Raw genomic sequence first — 9,553 nt, 5'->3', positions numbered from 1 at the left:
CCCTGAGGGAACGATTAAGGGTTAAAGCTTCAAGTGGACCTCACTGATCACATTCCCCCCCTTATTATATCAAGTCTGTTTAGTCTGTTTACTTAAAGAAACGTTTACCCATAAATGAGAATTCTGTTGTGATTCTCTCGTCGTATCAAAGCCATATGAACAAAATATGGCTTTGTAATGACATGAGGGTCCATTTTGTGGGTGAAATGTCTCAACGAGGTTTACCTCGCCAACAAACAAAAGGAACAAATTGTACAAATACTGTAAATTATCCTGCAATAGTACATTTTCACACAGTATATTTTTATGAAAATGTAGTATATCAAGAGTTAGTATTGTACATGGTTTAGGATCGCAAGTTTTATAGCGAAATGTCTTATTAATGATGACTAGTTATCATAGAATGGGTTGTGTGTTGTCTGTTACTACAATAATACGATATACAGTGTTTTTCATATAACAAATATTTGTTGGAGAGTTTTTGTCATTAGATTAGCGTTCTCTTTCTCTCATTTAACAGGAATTGTGTGATTTAGTTTCACATTTAGACATTATTTATTGTTTATTTTGAAAGAGTTGGGGTGAATCTCACGGAGCACGTCTGGGTCGTATTCACACAATTTTTATTTTTTAGATAGCATTCATCCAATAGGAGCCTACTTTAATATTAAAATACTATTGTTATTGTAACGCAAAAGCAATATTATTTAAATGACGTAAATCATGGTAGTATTTGTTATACTGCATTTAATTTGTGTTTAAAAAACGTTAAGGTTCTTGATATATTATAATTACAACTCTACAACAATCATTTTAATAAATAATAACAATAATCATTTTAATAATAAAAGTATTTTTTGTGATTTTTGCCCTATAAAGTTTTAGTAGTTTTTATTTTTGAAGAAGCACAACCTGATCTTAAAGAGACAGTCCACACAAAAGTGTAGGATTTACACTTTTGTGTGAATTAACCCTTTAAGTTCTAGAAGGCATGTTTGTCTGCTAGTGTGGGTCAGATCATAGATATTATACGTAGATGCCCCATTAGCGACTGTTTCTATGGGCCGCTATACGTTAACCATCCGCCATTTTCGAACGGTCAACCGTGAACGTGCTTTGTGAATATTCAAATGTTGCCTGTGCGTCTGCAAGCGTAGTTATACACAAGCATGTATGAAATTAATATCATATACATTAATAGACTGTTAGGATTTAGTTTATCATTAATGGTAGATAATTCTGCATATTCTAAAAAATAATCGGTTTAATTTTCTTAATATCATTAATATTATAACTCATTATAAACAAGTTCATTGGAAAGAAATCATAAACCATCAACAGTCAGCCATCAAAGTAATAAATTATTAAATAGTTATAAATTAGCTAGTAATGTGTTTAATAAACATCAATATAGCCTATTATGTTTTAAGTAATCATCATAGGTATTATCTGAAAGCTTAAATTCTCAAAAAACGTCATAAAATTATCAACATCACAAATTTAAACAGGGAAAACTATAAATTGAGTCAAAATGATACATTATTATACATTTATTTAAAATATGAAAACACAAACCATCACATTGTCACCTGTGAAAGGTGATCCAATTTCTTCGGGAATTTAAATCGTGCTGGCTTTACAGAGGCTGTTGTTTTTATGCGAGTGATGATTGACAGCATCTGAAGTGTTGATCGTTCTAAAATGGCGGCGCGTCGAGTGATTGACAGCCTCTGAAGTGTTGACCGTTCTAAAATGGCGCGCGTCGAGTGATTGACAGCCTCTGAAGTGTTGACCGTTCTAAATGGTGGCGCGTCGAGTGATTGACAGCATCTGAAGTGTTGACCGTTCTAAAATGGCGGCGCGTCGAGTGATTGACAGCCTCTGAAGTGTTGACCGTTCTAAATGGCGGCTCGTCGAGTGATTGACAGCCTCTGAAGTGTTGACCGTTCTAAAATGGTGGCGCGTCGAGTGATTGACAGCCTCTGAAGTGTTGACCGTTCTAAAAGGCGGCGCGTCGAGTGATTGACAGCCTCTGAAGTGTTGACCGTTCTAAAATGGCGGCGCGTCGAGTTATTGACAGCTTCTGAAGTGTTGACCGTTCTAAAATGGCGGCGCGTCGAGTGATTGACAGCCTCTGAAGTGTTGACCGTCTAAAATGGGCGCGCGTCGAGTGATTGACAGCCTCTGAAGTGTTGACCGTTCTAAAATGGCGGCGCGTCGAGTGATTGACAGCCTCTGAAGTGTTGACCGTTCTAAAATGGCGGCGCGTCGAGTGATTGACAGCCTCTGAAGTGTTGACCGTTCTAAAATGGCGGCGCGTCGAGTGATTGACAGCCTCTGAAGTGTTGACCGTTCTAAAATGGCGGCGCGTCGAGTGATTGACAGCCACTGAAGTGTTGACCGTTCTAAAATGGCGGCGCGTCGATAGATTGACAGCATCTGAAGTGTTGACCGTTCAAAAATGGCGCGCGTCGAGTGATTGACAGCATCTGAAGTGTTGACCGTTCTAAAAATGGCGGCGCGTCGAGTGATTGACAGCCTCTGAAGTGTTGACCGTTCTAAAATGGCGGCGCGTCGAGTGATTGACAGCCTCTGAAGTGTTGACCGTTCTAAAATGGCGGCGCGTCGAGTGATTGACAGCCTCTGAAGTGTTGACCGTTCTAAAATGGCGGCGCGTCGAGTGATTGACAGCCTCTGAAGTGTTGACCGTTCTAAAATGGCGGCGCGTCGAGTGATTGACAGCCTCTGAAGTGTTGACCGTTCTAAAATGGCGGCGCGTCGAGTGATGACAGCCTCTGAAGTGTTGACCGTTCTAAAATGGCGGCGCGTCGAGTGATTGACAGCCTCTGAAGTGTTGACCGTTCTAAAATGGCGGCGCGTCGAGTGATTGACAGCATCTGAAGTGTTGACCGATCAAAAATGGCGGCGCGTCGAGTGATTGACAGCATCTGAAGTGTTGACCGTCTAAATGGCGGCGCGTCGAGTGATTGACAGCCTCTGAAGTGTTGACCGTTCTAAAATGGCGGCGCGTCGAGTGATTGACAGCCTCTGAAGTGTTGACCGTTCTAAAATGGCGGCGCGTCGAGTGATTGACAGCCTCTGAAGTGTTGACCGTTCTAAAATGGCGGCGCGTCGAGTGATTGACAGCCTCTGAAGTGTTGACGTTCTAAAATGGCGCGCGTCGAGTGATTGACAGCCTCTGAAGTGTTGACCGTTCTAAAAGGGCGGCGCGTCGAGTGATTGACAGCATCTGAAGTGTTGACCGTTCTAAAATGGCGGCGCGTCGAGTGATTGACAGCCTCTGAAGTGTTGACCGTTCTAAAATGGCGGCGCGTCGAGTGATTGACAGCCTCTGAAGTGTTGACCGTTCTAAAATGGCGGCGCGTCGAGTGATTGACAGCCTCTGAAGTGTGACCGTTCTAAAATCGAGTGATTGACAGCATCTGAAGTGTTGACCGTTCTAAAATGGTGGCGCGTCGAGTGATTGACAGCCTCTGAAGTGTTGACCGTTCTAAAATGGCGGCGCGCCGAGTGATTGACAGCATCTGAAGTGTTGACCGTTCTAAAATGGCGGCGCGTCGAGTGATTGACAGCCTCTGAAGTGTTGACCGTTCTAAATGGCGGCGCGTCGAGTGATTGACAGCCTCTGAAGTGTTGACCGTTCTAAAATGGTGGCGCGTCGAGTGATTGACAGCATCTGAAGTGTTGACCGTCTAAAATGGCGGCGCGTCGAGTGATTTGACAGCATCTGAAGTGTTGACCGTTCTAAAATGGTGGCGCGTCGAGTGATTGACAGCCTCTGAAGTGTTGACCGTTCTAAAATGGCGGCGCGTCGAGTGATTGACAGCCTCTGAAGTGTTGACCGTTCTAAAATGGCGGCGCGTCGAGTGATTGACAGCCTCTGAAGTGTTGACCGTTCTAAAATGGCGGCGCGTCGAGTGATTGACAGCATCTGAAGTGTTGACCGTTCTAAAATGGTGGCGCGTCGAGTGATTGACAGCATCTGAAGTGTTGACCGTTCTAAAATGGCGGCGCGTCGAGTGATTGACAGCATCTGAAGTGTTGACCGTTCTAAAATGGCGGCGCGTCGAGTGATTGACAGCCTCTGAAGTGTTGACCGTTCTAAAAGGGCGGCGCGTCGAGTGATTGACAGCATCTGAAGTGTTGACCGTTCTAAAATGGCGGCGCGTCGAGTGATTGACAGCCTCTGAAGTGTTGACCGTTCTAAAATGGCGGCGCGTCGATTAGCCTGGAGAGGTCGAATGGGGCATCTATGTATACATATCTATGGGTCAGAGTGCTACAAAACACAGTGTAGTCAAAGAAGGGCTGCTGAATATCCTCAATACACTGCCAGTGATCCGGACTCATTTGTAGCATATTCACAAAATGTTCAAATAGGCTTTATTTTATGTGTAGACACTTTTGTAGTTTTATAGTAGGACGCTCTTCAAATAGGCTTTATTTTAATGACAACAGTTACAAATAAAATGAGAGATATGTAGATGTACTGGTTGTCCTGTTTGCCGAGGTTCAACTCCAGCACTTTTATTTTGTGTTCATGTGTGTGTTGTACTTTTTTCCCCAGTTTCCCATCAATATGAACGTAAACCAGCAGGGCTAACGGTTTACAAAACAGACGTTTGCTCTCTGCGAGGTGATGGCACTGTAAATGTTTACATCCAGTGTATGTATAAGGACACACTTTGGTTTTATTTAGTCTTTTGTGGGTTGTTTGTATAGACCTCGGAGAGACTGTGAACATGCCAGCGCTATTTCTGTCCTCGTGGGTTAAATATATGAGTGGAAGCGTTTAAAGATCATCTAGAAGGGCTAGGCTGCTATTGGAATAAACATCTGTTGACCGCTCTGGAATAAGTGTCTTTTTGTTAACGTGTAATGATGGTCAATTGTCGGTGTATATTTGGTCGGTTATAGACATTTCTGTTTTTCCATTAACCATGTGACAAGTTGCTCCATTATAAAACCCAAACCTAGAATATACAAATCTTGTCTTTCTTCAGTTTTTTTCTCCTCCATTATTCATCCAGCATCTCAATCATATTTCATTAGGGGCCGAGATTTCTTCTTCTTATTATTATTCCGCCATTGAAGTCAATGGCAGCCCATAGAACCATTTGCGGGAAAGTTATGAAATTTGGCACACTGATAGAGGACTGGCCCAACATTAACCACACCAATTTTGGAGTCTCTAACTCAATCCCTCTAGCGCCACCCCCTGTCCAAAGTTGTCATGTTTATGCTAATAACTTTTGAACCATAAGGGATAGAGACATTGTCTTTGATTCGATTGCACCCTCTGAAGTCATTTTCCGTCATGAAAATGTTCCCGCCATTTTGAATTTGAACTCCTCCTAGGCCGTTGCTCTGATTTTCACGAAAATTGAACCAGATCATCTTCAGACCGTGCTGACAAAAAAAGTTATGGAATTCAAGTTGATTTGTCTAATCGTTTTCGTTAAACGCGCAAACAAATTTTACGTAGCGCTTGCGAAAATACACTTAAGGCTATATCTCCGCAACGCTTTATCGTATTCAAACCACACTTGGTACATGTCATCACAAGCATGACCTGAGGGAACATGCAGCGTTTCGGCGCTTATAACTCCTGTACCGTTGGTCCAAAAAATCATAAAATCTCGTTAGATTTGCGACTAATATCCAATTTTACCATGTCGGCCATTTTGAATTATGTGCTAAAATGCTGTATTTTATGAACACATGAACGGATTGTTCTGAAACTCTGTTTGGGTCATCAGCTCGATGCCCTGAAGGAGCCTTAGAAGGTTCGAAACAGCGCCACCTAGTGGAGAATTTTTTTCCCCCAAATGTTTATAACTTTAGGTTTGATTGACTTATTTTCATTTGATTGACTTATTCTCCTGAATCCTTGCCGAGTCCAACGATACCAGACTCGCCAGGTTTCGGCGAATGGTTTGTTCAGTGTTGTAATTTAGGAAATTGGCAAAAATATGAAAATACATATATATACATAATATATAGTTTTTTTGTGCGTACAATCTACAAATCAGCCAGAATGCAGAAAAAAATACTCAACTGTGAAGATCTCTAAAACATCAAGAGTGCAAAACAGACAAATACAATCACACACACACTTATATACACACACACACACACACACACACACACTTATACACACAAAAACACACACACACACACACACACACACACACACACACACACACACACACACACACACACACTTATACACACAAAAACACACACACACTTATACACACAAAAACACACACACACACACACAAAAACACACACACACACACACACACACACACACACACACACACACACACACACACACACACACTTATACACACAAAAACACACACACACACACACACACACACACACACACACACACACACTTATACACACATAAACACACACACACACACTTATACACACAAAAACACACACACACACACACACACACATACACACACTTATACACACAAAAACACACACACACACACTTATACACACAAAAACACACACACACACACACACACACACACACACACACACACACACACACACACACACTTATACACACAAAAACACACACACACTTATACACACAAAAACACACACATACACATACAAATTAACGTGTGCCATTCCAAAAGCTAATTATGTTTTTGTGTGTGTGTGTGTGTGTGTGTGTGTGTGTGTGTGTGTGTGTGTGTGTGTGTGTGTGTGTGTGTGTGTGTGTGTGTGTGTGTGTGTGTGTGTGTGTGTGTGTGTGTGTGTGTGTGTGTGTGTGTGTGTGTGTGTGTGTGTGTGTGTGTGTGTGTGTGTGTGTGTGTGTGTGTGTGTGTGTGTGAGTTTTTTTGTCTGTTTTGCACTCTTGATGTTTTAGAGATCTTCACTGTTGAGTCTTTTTTTCTGCATCATGGCTGATTTGTAGATTGTACGCACAAAAAAACTCTGTATTTTCATATATTTGCCAATTTCCCATTAATTTCCAATGAGGGTCATTTTTGACCCGAAGGTCCTGAGTGTGACAATTTTTTACGACCACTTAGACTTTTCAAATCCTGTCCCCAATTTTTTGGGTGTTCATATCCCAAGTACCAATAAAGTCACCAAGTTTCAGACCATTCCGACGATTTGTAACATTTCTTTATGGTCATTTTTGACCCGAAGTACCCCAGAGGGTTAATACAGCAAAATAGTTTAAAGTCGCATGATTCAGTGGAGAACAGTCGACATAACATGAACATGTAGAATCTGAAGAGGTTCCACCGCGAGCTTGCTAATGGAGAGGGTAATTATCCTCATCACTGTCGTGATTCATCCAGGGAACATTTTCTGCGGCTGACCACATTTGTTTTGAAAGGGAACCACAATCAGTGCTGAGAGACGCTGCACACGTTCTCATTACTCCAGTATAACTGTGTGTCCATGTACACAAACCTGCGTTTCCACATCTGTGTCCATAAACATCTGGACAGAAGCTAAATGTGCCACTGAGGCTTCAAACACTTACAATTCCTGCATTTTTGTTGCTGCACAAAAGGCCACAAGACACGGTAAGATAATAATAATAACACTTTAAGAGACATGATTGTATATTCCCCACTTCTAAAGCTGTTAGCATGAGACGGGACTTCTTCTTGAGAGGTTTTGGGGAAGGGTCTGAAATGCTTCATTCACGGCCTCACGCATGCGAACGCTTTCCTGGCCGATCCCAGATCTGACACATCATACCCTCGCTGTTAAAACAAACTCAACTCAAGATGAGTGACGAGTTTAAGAACTGTGGAAAATTACAGAAACGCCTCAGTGGAGAAACACACGGATGATTTACTCATCAGACCAGCAGTGTTGGGGAAACGCATTACAAGTAACTTGAGTTGCGTAATAATATTACTTTTTCCAAGTAACTAGTAAAGTAACGCATTACTTTTCAAATTTACAACAAAATATCGGAGTTACTTTTTCACATTAGTTTGACTGACAGCTCTCCTGCCCTCATGTTGAGTTAGTGCAGAGGTGTGTGTGAGTGTGTGTGTGTGTGTGTGTGTGTGTGTGTGTGTGTGTGTGTGTGTGTGTGTGTGTGTGTGTGTGTGTGTGTGTGTGTGTGTGTGTGTGTGTGTGTGTGTGTGTGTGTGTGTGTGTGTGTGTGTGTGTGTGTGTGTGTGTGTGTGTGTGTGTGTGTGTGTGTGTGTGAACATGATGGTTATTGTAGTTCTAGACTAAATGTGAGCATTTATTTATCTCACTTGCACAATAAAGATTCTGTCCTCCTCAAAATGAATAAAATCAGTCAAATGCTAAACCAGAGTAGGGGAGAGCGGCACAACCTAACGCTTTTTGACTTTCTCAGTTTGTGTAAATCCACTTGGGGTTCAGAGTATTTATTGTTTCCCACATTAATGTCACACATGTCTAGTACAATTATGTGGTTTTGTTTCATGAATACAGTGTTTACTTTTTTCTTGATTTACCCTGAAAGAATGGAAGTGAAATGTGACAACATGCCCCATATGTGGGGGACACTATAACATGACCAAATATCAGCTTAAAATGTGACCTGATATAATCAAAAAAATACACGACAAACTAAAATATTTTATCAACAAAATACAATTTTTAACTTTTTAAAATAAAATAATGGCATTTTTTAATCATTAAAAATATAAGCATTTTTGAGTTTGACAACAAACACATCGCTAAATATACAGCATAGTTCAAAACATAATAATTAATCATTTCTGAACATTAACTCTCAGTCATTATTCACCCTTTTCTCATGGTTTCTCAAAAGAATTCATAAAAGTATAGAATATAATGGCATATTTCTAATAGGGGCTGATTGTAACGCATCTGCACAACTGGGATGTAAATCGTGTCTCGAGTCTTCTGCTGTTAGATCAACATTAAAGAACATCTCAACTGATAAATAACAGATATAAGATCTAAATCTTATTTTAAATAAACACAAAAAACAGAGATGAAAACTAAACTCAAGTAAGAAATGTACTTTTTCTATGGTTAAATAAATGTTCAGTGATATCTTCCAGAGATTTGTTAATTTTGGCGCATTTTTTCTCTAAATAATGTTGATATGGCAACTAGTAAATACGCTAAGTTTCGTCATTCTGGCATGTGTGGAAAGAGTCAAAACATGCGTTACAACTAACCCCGCGTTAGGTTATGCCCCGCGCTCTCCTACTATGCAAACCTCCAATAATTAAATTTTAAATAAAACAACTATTTTTATGCATAATCTACCTTTATATTTAATTGACCAATGTCTTGATGCTGACCTTTGATGATCAAAATTACTAGATTTTTTGTTTTTATTGGTAAAACTTTTCTCCTGCGTCCTATTCCTCCATTATCCAGAGCTGCGCCCTCTAGTGTTCATGAGAGAATCTGCATTTTTACCTCAGCCTGGGGCTTATTATTTACATTTTGGTATGAAGAGGTCTTTACCGTTGCACAAAAATATAACTTTTTTGTTTTAAAACCCCCCAAAAACAAGCCC

The sequence above is a fragment of the Gobio gobio genome (assembly GCF_949357685.1).
Source record: "Gobio gobio genome assembly, chromosome: 19".
NCBI classification, from domain to species: domain Eukaryota; kingdom Metazoa; phylum Chordata; class Actinopteri; order Cypriniformes; family Gobionidae; genus Gobio; species Gobio gobio.
This window is presented reverse-complemented; position numbering follows the sequence as displayed.